Source organism: Ambystoma mexicanum, chromosome 2q, assembly GCF_040938575.1.
Source record: "Ambystoma mexicanum isolate Mex_15411 chromosome 2q, UKY_AmexF1_1, whole genome shotgun sequence".
NCBI classification, from domain to species: Eukaryota; Metazoa; Chordata; class Amphibia; order Caudata; family Ambystomatidae; genus Ambystoma; species Ambystoma mexicanum.
Genome location: NC_090924.1, coordinates 742,996,748 through 743,011,685, shown reverse-complemented (window position 1 = coordinate 743,011,685; position 14,938 = coordinate 742,996,748).

The window sequence follows — 14,938 nt, the reverse complement described above, 5'->3', positions numbered from 1 at the left end:
GTTACCTGGTTTAGTGGGCAAGATTATGAGAATACCTGATGAATTTCTGTTCAGGCCACAGATAACTATGGATGAAGAGGGGGGAGGTTTTTCCTTTGGAATTACAGGCAGCCGTTGTGCGAGGGGATTTGGCCATGCTCGAAGGATTTGATGATGAGGGCAGGCCATGGAGAACAGTGATTGTTATTGGGGAAGGATGTAGATTGACTGACATCACTAAAGAGGATATGTTTAAAGATGACCCGTCAGATGACGAAGTAGTGTTCGAGATGAGCATTGCATATTAGATCAGGACAAAAAGACGAGAAATTCCACAGAAGATGATGATAGTGCGGCAACGTTCTGTATTTTTTGGTGAGGACATAGAGAATGCACCAATGTACTCATGGACTACGGGCCCTTATGACATAGGCCTGTTAAAAGGGGTGGAAGAAGTTAAAATCAAGTTGAAACCAGGAGCAGTTTTACCACGAGCAAGGCAGTATCCCATGTCTCGAGTGGCAGACAAGGGCATTTTCAAAACTATATCGGCTGTGAGGGAACAGTGATGTCCCTCAGTGACTCTGACATCACTGATCTTAGTGATGTCAGAGTCACCATGTAATACTGCGGTGTATTCTACCAAAAAATCAAAGGGTGGGTCATGGCGTTTAATTCAGGACATGAGACCGATTAACCAGATTGTAGAGACAGAATTTCCTCTAGTTCCGAATCCTGTGACGATTTTGTGCAGCATTCCCACGGAAGAGCGATATTTTACGGTGATTGACTTTAAAAATGCATTTTTCTCAATCCCGTTGCATAAAGATTCCCAAGATCTTACGTTGTTTACGTTCCATCAGACTAAGCTGAAAAGTACACGTTTGCCGCAGGGGTACTGTGAGTCTCCATCGATTTTCAATGGGGTCCTGCAGATGGACCTATGCAATATTGATTACTCCGTGTTATGCTGCAATACGTAGATGATATTTTGGTATGTAGCACAACAGAAGAAGAGTGCAGACGCGACTCGATTCAGCTAATGATCGTTTTAGCAGAAAAAGGATATAAGGTAGACAAAGAGAAATTGCAGTACTGCCAAGAAGAGGTGTTGTACATAACAAAGTTAATCTCGTATGAAGGAAAGAAAGTTACTCCTGAAAGAGCTGAGGCAATCTTGAAAACATGAAAACCGCACACAATAAAGAAAATGCAACAGTTTTTAGGACTATGGCCCTCATTACGACCCAGGCGGTAAGTTACCGCCTGGGTCGTACCCTTACCACCAAGGCGTAAACTACGTTTACGCCATGGTGGTTGGCAGATTTACCGCCCCATTCCAAGGTGAGTAGGGCGGTAAATCCCCGTTTCCCATTTTACCCTTCCCCATTCCCATTTTCGCCCCATAGGGCATAATGGGAATGGGGAAAGGCGATAATTACGGCACCGTAAATTACGGTGCCGTAATTATCGCCAAGGTCCCTTTGCAGCCGTTAAAAGCCATCCCGCAAAGGGAACCTTGTAATCAGGCGTTAAGGGTCGGCGCCGTTTACGGCGCCGTAAACCCCTTAACGCCTGAGTCAGAATGAGGGCCTATGTAATTATCTTAGGGAATGGGTATTTGATTATAGTTCATACACAAGACCTTTGTTGCAGGCCCTGAAAAAGGCACAGGTGAATAAGGAAAACATTGAATTGACTGAGGAAATGGAGGAAGGGTTTGATGAACTAAAAAAGGCAATTTGCACAGCTCCAGTTTTAGGAATTCCCAATTATTCTGAGGAATTATTTTATTTTCGCACATGAATGGGACAGTCATGACAGCAGTACTCACACAGAGAACTACATTAGGGTACAGACCCTTAGCATTTTACAGTGGGATTTTGGACCCAGTTATGAGATAACTTCCGTTGCAAGCAATTGTTGGCAGCCGCCGTGTTCGTTATTGAGAAATTTGCAAGCATAGTGATGGGGTGTTCCATGATGTTATTCGTTGAGCATGCTTTGTGTGCTGTTTTGGAGAAACCTAGGGGTACACTGACGTCTCAAAGAGCTTCTGCTTATGAGGTGGTAATATCGAATCCATTGATTAAAATAGTCTGGTGCAAAATGGTGAATCCTATTGTGTTTGTAGCTGAACCACTGGCAGTTGATGAACAAGTGCATGATTTCTCAAAATATGTAGAGTTTTAGGACGAGATCTCGAGGGTACAGGAGAATGCATTAACAACTGGCGAGGTTCTCTTTATTGATGGCTCTTCGAAGATCGATCAAACTGATGGAGAAAGGCATTCAGGCTCAGCTGTGGTAAGACACAGAGCCAATGGGGAATTTGAAGTGATAGCAAATACGAGACTACTGTCTCATTTTTCAGCACAGGCTGCAGAATTCGTGGTGCTTATTGTCGCGCTCAAGCATCACGCAGAGCCGGAAGTAACGGTGTACAGTGATTCCGCCTACGTGATGTCAACCGTGCACGCAGGGTTAGCATGTTGGAAAAGGAAGGGCTATGTCCAAGCGAAAGGCACTCCAGTGCAACATGCCGCATTAGTCACAGGGAGGCAAATGAGGACGCCTCTAACTCCTCCATCGAGGACTAGCAGTGATGCCCAGACAACTGCTGAATTGTTAGGAGATGAGTTACGTGCGTACTTAACATGTATGACTGCTAGTCATTTCAGATCAAGTCAAGCAGACAGGGTGTCGGTCTCAGAACACAGATGAAGACCATACAGCAACCAGACCTGAGAGACTATGTATACCTAAATTGTTTGCTGGAAATAAGGTTCTCATATGGAATTTCACAAGAAAGTGGCACAAGCCCACATTTAGCAGCCTTTTCGTTGTGGAGGACATTACTCCATCAGCAGTCAAGGTCCTAGGGAGATGAGTTTGGATACACCTAGGAAACATGAAGGTCTATGCTGGAGAGGCAGACACACCCCCAACCCATTCGGAAGCAAGTCAGCACATGCAGACTCGATCAATGACGAGGAAGAAGGATGCAAAGACTGTCCAGTAGACATATGAAAGTGTCCATTTGGACTGTGGCTCCCCTGAGACACCGTTTGTATCTGCTAGCAAGGAGTGAGGAAGTTACTGCTCTTGTGCCTCAGGAGTTTGCTGACATTGGACTGTGGAAATATGGAGTAAAGGAAAAATGCCTGATTTGGACTTTTTTTTCGACGACTGGAAGAGGGAGCAGTTCCCCCACTCGTTTCTCACTGATGTTTCTCTTTTGAGGTACCCATGGTGTTATCAGTTGTTGACATACACAGACTAGTTCTTGCTGTCTTCATATTTATACTCAGGGCTTACCCTGCTCTTGTTGGGCGTAGCACTGACATGCGTACCTTTGTCCAAGATCCTAAGAATGGCCAGACGATTAGATGTTTATTGGCGGAGTGGCTGCAGAGTGGCAGTCTCTGCAGTGATTCTACAGTGTTTCCTGTGCATCCTGTCTACTCCGGTGTTTGGAGTCTTTCTACCGTTTCTACAGCAAAGAGGGGCGGAACATTGCTAAAAAGCCCTCTTTCCCGCGGAGCGGCCGCAGAGTGGCAGTCTCTGCAGTGATTCTACAGTGTTTCCTGTGCATCCTGTCTACTCCGGTGTTTGGAGTCTTTCTACCGTTTCTACAGCAAAGAGGGGCGGAACATTGCTAAAAAGCCCTCTTTCCCGCGGAGCGGCCGCGGAATGGCCGCAGAGTGGCAGTCTCTGCAGTGATTCTACAGTGTTTCCTGTGCATCCTGTATACTCCGGTGTTTGGAGTCTTTCTACCGTTTCTACAGCAAAGTGGGGCGGAACATTGCTAAAAAGCCCTCTTTCCCGCGGAGCGGCCGCGGAGTGGCCGCAGAGTGGCAGTCTCTGCAGTGATTCTACAGTGTTTCCTGTGCATCCTGTCTACTCCAGTGTTTGGAGTCTTTCTACCGTTTCTACAGCAAAGAGGGGCGCACATTGCTAAAAAGCCCTCTTTCCCACAGAGCGGCCACGGATTGGCCGCAGAGTGGCAGTCTCTGCAGTCTATGGCAGATAGGGCAGAGCGGCTTGTTAGCAGGAAAAACTGCATCTTCAAAACTCCTGCTATAGCCACTCGGACTTTGGCTGGTGACTTTTCTAATTTTCCTGACTCGGATTTAGCCCAACCTGAGTCCTTGGGTCTTCGACTGCGAAGTGCCAAAAAGAAGCCGGCCCTTGCGGCCCCTTTGACTTACCCGATCCTATCAGTTCCCTCGGAGGGTGTTATGGCCTCTTTAGTGCCGAGGTCGGCTGCCACCGTGTTCGGATCTCCTCCTGGTCGGGACCTGCAGCGAGGCACACGTCAGTCGGATGAAACGGAGCTCCTCGCGGGGGCTTCGGCGGAGTCTCCTTCCCCCGCCTGCCGCTTCCCGCCGCCTGGAACAGAGGCGGCGCCGCCCCTCGGATGAGAGGAGACGCCGCTCGAATCAGGTGAGGCGGGCACGGTGGGTGGTGAGGGGAGGAACGGGGATCTGTATGAGGCTTCGGACTGCCCGTATCCACCACAGCTGCTGAGTCCTGCCCCCCCCTCCTCTGACAGTGGGTTGTGGGGCTAATGGGCTCTTGCTTGCAGAGCCCTGCATTCAGGCTCCACCTTTTCTCACAGTGGCTCCCACTTTACATCAACCTCCCCCGGACGCCAGGGCAGCGTTTTCGTGGGCGATGTCCCCGCCGTCTAAGTCACCAGTGGGAGTGCAGTCTCCTGTCCCACCTGGAGGGAATCTCCGGTGAACGGCGATGCCGGATTCCTTGGGGGCTCCATCAAGTATGGGCGGTTCGCCCAAATCCCCTTTGGGTTCTATCAAGTCTACGCTTTTAAAAAAGAAAGGAGGACCTGCACGGAAGAGGCGATGCGCATATCAACGGCAAAAGTCCAGTCTCAAAGCCCAGCCGTCTCAGCGCCACAAACTTTCTGGCATACCACTGAAAAACCAACAACCCTTTCAGAAGGATGACATATCGCAGCTGTCAGTTAATAATCTTTTTTTGCAAACCTTTTACAAAAGAAGGCATTAGCACCTGAAGATCTCTCTGAAGAACTCTCCGATGCAGAAATTCTGAGAGTTATCACGGATCAAACTCCTTCTGTGAAAACTACTGGAGAATCTTTGGATCGGCGACCAGAATTTTCATTGGAACCAGCACGCTTCTCCTTCTCGAGTTCTGTCTCTGAAGCGAAACTTAGGTGGCACTTTGGCTCCCCTCGACCGGGGGTTCTCTCACCATCTAGTCTCTCTACCAAAAGTATCACAACCCCGGTTGGAGCCTTGAACCCTGTGTGTCCACAGTCGCCTGTGGTAGGCCCCAAGGCCCCCGATCACACGAGCTTAATGTAGGAGCGCCGGCCGCTCGGCTTCCAGCCCCGGCCACCACTTTGCAACCATCTACGCTGCTTACGCAGCAACAGGGGCGTCCACGACCCTCTGACAAAATCATTGATCTGAGCAATGCCGAAAATCCCTTATCTGGTTCATTTCAGATAGAAGAACCAGAGTCCATAGCCCTTACACCAACGCCGTTAGATCCAGATGAGCTTGTGGGAGACACGCGGGTGGCCTATGAGGATTGCGTTCCAGATTTGCACCCCCAAAATCCTAGGCCTAGAGCCTATCTAAAGAAAGGCATGGAACTTGACTCTGTCGCCCAAACGGGCCCAACGATTCCGGAACGTCCCGGGGGGTCTTTGAACGTCAGCTCGCAGATGGAATCTAGTCCGACACGACCCATTTGCTCTAGTGAAAAACCAGGAAATCCTTCAAAAGATCTCTCGCCAAAGAAGACTGACCTAAGGTTAATAATGTCAACGGTAACCTTGGCAATGGCTCCGTTTTGTAAACTGTACGAGTCAATCAACGACTCGATGAGAGACCATACTTCCATCATAGCCATGATGAACAGCCGCCTGATTTTCCTGGAGGGCTATATAAACGCCCTTAATAATAAAATGGAAAAACATGACATGCTCAAGGGACAGGCTCCGTCTCCCGACGCGGGTCAAATGAATAAAGCCCAGTTGGTGGACTTCGGCTCACAGACCTGTGAACCATGGCCGGCACCATGTTCTGTGGAGCTCAGAACTGTGCCGGATAACGGACCAGTATCGGAGGCTTGCACGCAGACAAAGGAAAAGCAGAAAATGACAAAGGTGAATGGAGCAATTTATGATCACCGATCTCAATTTTATCGGCCAAAGAGGCCACCCCTGACTTGAATATAAAGGTGAATTTGCCTGGGAAACATGGTCCCCTTAACACTCATAAGCAAACAATGATCAAATTCCTCTCCCCCCAACTGCCTAGTGCCAAGGCACCAGATTCAATAGACAAGGGTAAGAGTATCAGAGGGCCTGAGAAACTGGTGGCTAAGGACTTGCTAAGAACTACGGCTGTGCCCAAACCTTCCATCTTAAGGGCTGTAAATATTACATCAGAAAATGCTCCTACCCCCGAGGCAAATATCTCTGCTGTTGACGAAGACCTATTAAATCTCAGTGTCTATTCACTATCGAATGATCAGGAAGACGATAATACGCCTTCCAACATGGCGGATGTGACCTCTCCTTTCTATACTTCAGAGAGCTGCTGTAAGAAGCTCCAAAATAAGACCAGTTGGGGGTCTCGATCGCCAAAGCATCAAACCCCGGAATTCCATCAAATCGCCCGTCAAGGTGTTGAAGTGCGTGAGTTTAACTCAGGACACACTACCCCAAGACAAAGGATGGGGAAAAAAGACTCTTTACTGAAACAAAGCTCTCCTCCTATACTTAAATGGGTTCACGCCACTCGGGATAGAAGGCTTCCAGAAAAGCAGGTCCATGCAAAAACAAAATCTAAAGAAAAGGAATATCAGAACAACCCAAAATTTAATGCAAAGGACGGTTCTGAAACTACAGCACATGCCTCTAAATCAAAACGTAATTTTAGGATTGAACAACTACCAAATAACAAGAAATATGTGATACTGAACAGAAGCTTTTTATTGCAACTCCTCAAATGTGTGCCATCACTCCATAAAGTAGAAACAAAAGACCTAGCTAGGGTCGAACCATTTCACCAGGGTAAAATTGCATGCGCATATCTGCATGTCAATACCAACTGGGCAAAGGTGAGGATCTCAGAGGCTGCTGAACATCTACTAAAAATGGGTTTTGACCTGTTTGAACTTGAAGAGAGTAGCCGGCCCTCTCCTTCACGGAAACTGTCTGAAACGGTAGGGACCGCTGGAAAAACACATCAAGATATGGCGAGCAATAATTCAGTATCTCCTGCGAGATCGCCGGCAGCTAGAGGCCGGAAACAAACAGATCAAAATAGAACACGAGCCACACAAGACCCGGCCCCACGACTTTCTTTTTCGAGCCCTTGCTGTGAATCTAAGACTCGAGACTCGAAAAACACTTTTAGATGCAACGAAATCGTATATAAAGATGCTCTAGGCGTTGGAAGATGCCCTTCTGGGCCCGAGCCTAAAATCCTACGGACAATAAGTCAATCATTGGGTGGAAATGATACCAGTGCCCAGGAAAATCAAAAACAAGCCCCCTTAGCACAACTATGGTCATGGCTTCCTAAGGCCCTAACGCTGAAAAAATAGCAATTCGTTGAATGCCTCGCAGGACCTCTTGCCACCAAACAATCAATTGGGAAACCAGATCTCTACTTGGGATCATGGAATACCCGCGGATTTCAACATCTGACAAAAAGAGGCGATTCAAACTTGGGGTCCCTGGATATCATCTGTCTTCAAGAAACCTGGATGGTTGAACGCCCTTCTATAGACGGTTATGATCTTGCATGTGTCCAAGCAATTAAAGGAACTTTTGGCCGACCTTCATCCGGCCTCATCACAGCATTTCGTAGCGGCTCTGGCCTACACCTAAAGAAAACACTGAGATCAACAACCCATCTCTTGGCAACGGAAGTCAGCTGGGATAATTATGAGCGGAAATATGGAATGCCGCAATCACAACCATTAATCATAATTAATCTTTACTGGAATCCGGCGGCTATGACTGATTTATCTTTCCTAACCCTGATTGAAGAAACTATTGATGAGGCGCTGATAAACTGTCCAGAGGCTCTGCTGATTATTTGCGGGGACTTAAATGCCACCTGGTTACCACCTGAATCAGCTGACCATCTTTCTCTTGTTGCGTCTCTTAGAAGCAAGCGTGGTGCTGCGTGGCTGTCATTGATGTCATCTCGTGAACTACTTTGTGTGGAGGATCTTTTCGATAACATGGAGACACCTCCTACCTGGGAGAGAGGAAACTTTTCAGCAGATATTGATCATATCTTCATCAGCAGACATTTGGCTGTTCTTACCACTTCATTTGAAGTACGAAGATCTTTAGTGAGTGATCACAATCTTCTGGTGCTGAAATGGAGAACAAATATGCTCTGCAACTAGGAAATGCCAGCCCAAGTGGAGATCAACGGCCAGCAAAACCGCCTAAGACTATCATCAATTTTGATATCATTGATAAAGGACCAGTACCAGAAATCAGAAAATAAGTCAGGCCAACCGAATGTTCCACAACCACCGGAATATCAACTACTTCTGGCACCTTTTAGATCAAAATCCAGTTCCGGTCCCAGACAGCAGAAAAATCACGCGAGACATGAATATAGCAAAGAACTTGTTCTAAAACAGCGCACTGAGAGAAAAGCTAGAAGAAAACTGCGAGCCTTTCCATCGACAGTTAATCAGAAAATCTTCACTCAGGAACAGCAATCTTACAAATCCTGGATAAGACAATATCGCATCAATCTCCATCAACAAGACGCGGAAGCGATGCTGAAATTGGTTTGTGGCCATTATCCTCGGGAATTCTGGGCCCTTCTCAGATCTACCTTCTCTCCTTGTGATGATTCTCTTGTAAATCCGATCTGTGAAAAAGTCTGGACAAAATTCTATTCAACTCTATTTCAGACGCCTCCATCCTGCAGTTCGAGGGAGCTAAGCACAAAACTTTAACCATGGATAGATCTAAGTAGCGCGGCAGAGATCTCCAAAATTCTGCAAAGACTAAAACCTTCGCGAGCACCCGGTCCGGTTGGAATCACAAATTTAGATCTGAAGAAACATCCAAGTGAATGGTCCCTGTTGATCAGTGAAATTTTTCAACACTGCAAAGAGACAAGACAGATTCCATCTTCTTGGACCACTTCAATTGTGGTTCCAATTTTCAAAAAGGGTCAGAAGGAGGACCCCAAGAACTACCGCCCTATCGCGTTATTGGACTCGGTTGGGAAGGTTTTTGGTTCACTACTACTTCAGAAATTTCAGCGCTGGGCAAGTGAGGCAGAATGTGCCGATCCTTTTCAAACTGGATTTATGAAAAATAGTGGCACAACCCTCAACATTATGTTCCTCAGCGCGCTGAAAAGCAAGGTCTTGGGAGGAGGCCCGAGAGTGTTCCTTGCTTTTATAGATCTAGCCCAAGCGTTTATAGAACGAAGCTGTGGAGAAAATTAAGCCTGTGGCAATGCCCTACTGAATTTCTCCAACCAATTCAAGCTTTACACCAGGATACAAACATATGTGTGAAATTAAACCAAGCAGGTTTACTTTCATCAGAAATTACAGTTGGCCGAGGAGTGAAACAGGGATGCCCTCTGGCACCAGCACTTTTCATTGCCTATCTGGGTGATTTCAAAGCCTCAGAAGTATCTATCCGCTCCTTTGCACCATCGATGGGAAACCAAAAAATAACAAGATTACTCTATGCGAATGATTTGATTCTAATGGATATGACCCCGATTGGCCTTCCGCGTCAGCTCGACAATTTATCAGCTTATATTAAAGCAAACGACCTGACCATAAATGCCTCCAAAACCAAGATTCTGACTATGGGGAAACATAAGCGACCAAAAGAGAAACTATCTTGGTTCCTGGATGGGTTGGCATTAGAAAAAGTTTCCAGCATAAAATACCTGGGAGTAACCTTAGACTGTTCCAGTATTAACGCAAATTTCCAAACTTGCCTAATGAATAAAGCAAAAAATCTAGCGGCTCAAGCACGGGCGATGGACAAATGAGATTCTAAAACTCAGAGGACATAAGGGTACCTGTAACGCTACCGGTCCTCCAGGTAAGAATCAGCGACAAAACCGAAAATGGACCGTAGCTGAGAGGTTGGAAAAAGGCTAATTGCACAAATGTTACACAAATAAATTGAATTTATTACCAAAATAGCATATTAAAACACAACATACTATAATAACTTGAAACACAACATATTTCCAGATAACAAAACCTGTCTTACATCCTCTAATTAAATCTACCATTCATTCACATACTTACAATCTCACATAGCACCCATGTGTTGCCTAATTACTAAGGTAATTAGCTCTATAAACACCGTATATCAAATAGAGTTAATTCAATTATTCTAAAACACCCTTCCTGATTACAAGTGTGTCTCTATGTTAGACAGCACAAAAAGCTTGTCAACTTGTCGACACGTGTTTTGGTCGGTTTATAGGCTTGTGTTGTTGTCCTCTATTGGTTTTACCTTCTTCAGGACGATAGGTGGGGCCCAAATGCCACCTCACCCGTAACACAATCAAGTTTTGGAAGGGGATGTGGTCCGGTTGAGAGAGAGGATGTTGCAGTTGTTGTTCAGAGCAGAGGGTACTTGTCTAATGGTAAGGTGGTCTTTCGCCATGAGGGCCACTCCACCTCCTCTTGAGTTGGGTCTGTCGCTTCTGTAGATGGTATAGCCTGGAGGGAGGCGAGGGATAGCGAGGGTCCTGAGGCGGCGTGCAACCAGTTTCGGTAATGGCTAGCGTGTCAAGGTTGTTCCCGGTTAGGAGATCGTGGATATCTAAGGCATGTGTGGTCAGCGAGCAGGCATTAATTAAAGCTAGACTGAGGACTTGGGTGAGGGCCGAGGGTGGACTCTGTGGGGTGTAGGGTGTGGTGATCCTGCTGGCGAGGGCTCGACTTGAGGTGTAGGCAGCTGGCAACGGAATAAAGCTAGAATTTGGCATGGATGCAGAGCTAACATTTGGCATGGGTGAAGAGCTAACATTGGGCATGGATGCAGCGCTAACATTTCGCCTGGATGCAGAGGTAACATGTTGCCTGGATGCAGAATTTACATTCGGCATGGATGCATTGCTAACATTTCGGCCTAGATGCAGAGCTTACATTTGGCATGGATGCATTTCTAACATTTGGCCTAGATGCAGAGCTAACATTTGGCCTGGATGCAGAGCTAACATTTGGCAAGGATGCAGAGCTAACATTTGGCAAGGATGCAGAGCTAACATTTGGCCTAGATGCAGAGCTAACATTTGGAATAGATGCATTACTAACGTTTGGCCTGGATGTAGAGCTAACATTTGGCACGGATGCATTGCTAACATTTGGCCTGGATGCAGAGCTAACATTTGACCTGGATGCAGAGCTAACATTTGCCCTAGATGCATTACTAACATTTGGCCTAGACGTAGATCTAAAATTTGGCATGAATGCAGAGCTAACATTTGGCATGGATACATTGCTAACATTTGGCCTGGATGCAGAGATAAAATTTGGCAAGGATGCATTGCTAACATCTGGCCTGGATGCAGAGCTAACATTTGGCAAGGATGCATTGCTAACATTTGGCCTGGTTGTAGAGCTAACATTTGGCCTAGATGCAGAGCTATCATTTGGCATGGATGCAGAGCTAACATTTGGCATTGATGCAGAGCTAACATTTGGCAAGGATGCATTGCTGACATTTGGCCTGCATGAGGAGCTAGCATTTGGCCTACATGCAAAGCTAACATTTGGCCTGGATGCATTGTTCACTTTTGGCCTGGATGCAGAGCTAACATTTGGCAAGGATGCATTGCTAACATTTGGCCTGGATGCAGAGCTAACATTTGGCCTGGATGCATAGGTAACGTTTGGCATGGATGCAGAGCTAACATTTGGCAAGGATGCATTGCTAACATTTGGCCTGGATGCAGAGCTAACATTTGGCCTGGATGCATAGGTAACGTTTGGCATGGATGCAGAGCTAACATTTGGCAAGGATGCATTGCTAACATTTGGCCTGGATGCAGAGCTAACATTTGGCCTGGATGCATAGGTAACGTTTGGCATGGATGCAGAGCTAACATTTGGCAAGGATGCATTGCTAACATTTGGCCTGGATGCAGAGCTAACATTTGGCCTGGATGCAGAGCTAACATTTGGCATGGATGCAGAGCTAACATTTGGCATGGATGCAGAGCTAACATTTGGCATTGATGCAGAGCTAACATTTGGCAAGGATGCATTGCTGACATTTGGCCTGCATGAGGAGCTAGCATTTGGCCTACATGCAAAGCTAACATTTGGCCTGGATGCATTGCTAACTTTTGGCCTGGATGCAGAGCTAACATTTGGCAAGGATGCATTGCTAACATTTGGCCTGGATGCAGAGCTAACATTTGGCAAGGATGCATTGCTAACATTTGGCCTGGATGCAGAGCTAACATTTGGCAAGGATGCATTGCTAACATTTGGCCTGCATGAGGAGCTAGCATTTGGCCTGGATGCAGAGCTAACATTTGGCAAGGATGCATTGCTAACATTTGGCCTGGATGCAGAGCTAACATTTGGCAAGGATGCATTGCTGACATTTGGCCTGCATGAGGAGCTAGCATTTGGCCTGGATGCAGAGCTAACATTTGGCAAGGATGCATTGCTAACATTTGGCCTGGATGCAGAGCTAACATTTGGCCTGGATGCATAGGTAACGTTTGGCCTGGATGCAGAGCTAACATTTGGCCTGGATGCATAGGTAACATTTGGCCTGGATGCAGAGCTAACATTTGGCCTGGATGCATAGGTAACGTTTGGCCTGGATGCAGAGCTAACATTTGGCCTGGATGCATAGGTAACATTTGGCCTGGATGCAGAGCTAACTTTTGGCCTGGATGCAGAGCTAACATTTGGCAAGGATGCAGAGCTAACATTTGGCCTGGATGCAGAGCTAACATTTGGCAAGGTTGCATTGCTGACATTTGGCCTGCATGAGGAGCTAGCATTTGGCCTGGATGCAGAGCTAACATTTGGCAAGGATGCATTGCTAACATTTGGCCTGGATGCAGAGCTAACATTTGGCAATGATGCATTGCTAACATTTGGCCTGGATGCAGAGCTAACATTTGGCCTGGATGCAGAGCTAACATTTGGCCTGGATGCAGAGCTAACATTTGGCCTGGATGCATAGGTAACGTTTGGCCTGGATGCAGAGCTAACATTTGGCCTGGATGCATAGGTAACATTTGGCCTGGATGCAGAGCTAACTTTTGGCCTGGATGCAGAGCTAACATTTGGCAAGGATGCAGAGCTAACATTTGGCCTGGATGCAGAGCTAACATTTGGCAAGGATGCAGAGCTAACATTTGGCCTGGATGCAGAGCTAACATTTGGCAAGGATGCATTGCTAACATTTGGCCTGGATGCAGAGCTAACATTTGGCAAGGATGCATTGCTAACATTTGGCCTGGATGCAGAGCTAACATTTGGCCTGGATGCATAGGTAACGTTTGGCCTGGATGCAGAGCTAACATTTGGCCTGGATGCATAGGTAACGTTTGGCCTGGATGCAGAGCTAACATTTGGCCTGGATGCATAGGTAACATTTGGCCTGGCGACAGAGCTAACTTTTGGCCTGGATGCAGAGCTAACATTTGGCAAGGATGCAGAGCTAACATTTGGCCTGGATGCAGAGCTAACATTTGGCCTGGATGCATAGGTAACGTTTGGCCTGGATGCAGAGCTAACATTTGGCCTGGATGCATTGCTAACATTTGGCCTGGATGCAGAGCTAACGTTTGGCCTGGATGCATAGGTAACGTTTGGCCTGGATGCATAGGTAACGTTTGGCATGGATGCATAGGTAACGTTTGGCCTGGATGCATAGGTAACGTTTGGGCTGGATGCAGAGCTAACATTTGGCCTGGATGCATAGGTAACATTTGGCCTGGATGCAGAGCTAACTTTTGGCCTGGATGCAGAGCTAACATTTGGCAAGGATGCAGAGCTAACATTTGGCCTGGATGCAGAGCTAACATTTGGCAAGGATGCATTGCTGACATTTGGCCTGCATGAGGAGCTAGCATTTGGCCTGGATGCAGAGCTAACATTTGGCAAGGATGCATTGCTAACATTTGGCCTGGATGCAGAGCTAACATTTGGCAAGGATGCATTGCTAACATTTGGCCTGGATGCAGAGCTAACATTTGGCCTGGATGCATAGGTAACGTTTGGCCTGGATGCAGAGCTAACCTTTGGCCTGGATGCATAGGTAACGTTTGGCCTGGATGCATAGGTAACGTTTGGCATGGATGCATAGGTAACGTTTGGCCTGGATGCATAGGTAACGTTTGGGCTGGATGCAGAGCTAACATTTGGCCTGGATGCATAGGTAACATTTGGCCTGGATGCAGAGCTAACATTTGGCAAGGATGCAGAGCTAACATTTGGCCTGGATGCAGAGCTAACATTTGGCAAGGATGCATTGCTGACATTTGGCCTGCATGAGGAGCTAGCATTTGGCCTGGATGCAGAGCTAACATTTGGCAAGGATGCATTGCTAACATTTGGCCTGGATGCAGAGCTAACATTTGGCAAGGATGCATTGCTAACATTTGGCCTGGATGCAGAGCTAACATTTGGCCTGGATGCATAGGTAACGTTTGGCCTGGATGCAGAGCTAACCTTTGGCCTGGATGCATAGGTAACGTTTGGCCTGGATGCAGAGCTAACATTTGGCCTGGATGCATAGGTAACATTTGGCCTGGATGCAGAGCTAACTTTTGGCCTGGATGCAGAGCTAACATTTGGCAAGGATGCAGAGCTAACATTTGGCCTGGATGCAGAGCTAACATTTGGCAAGGATGCAGAGCTAACATTTGGCCTGGATGCAGCGCTAACATTTGGCAAGGATGCATTGCTA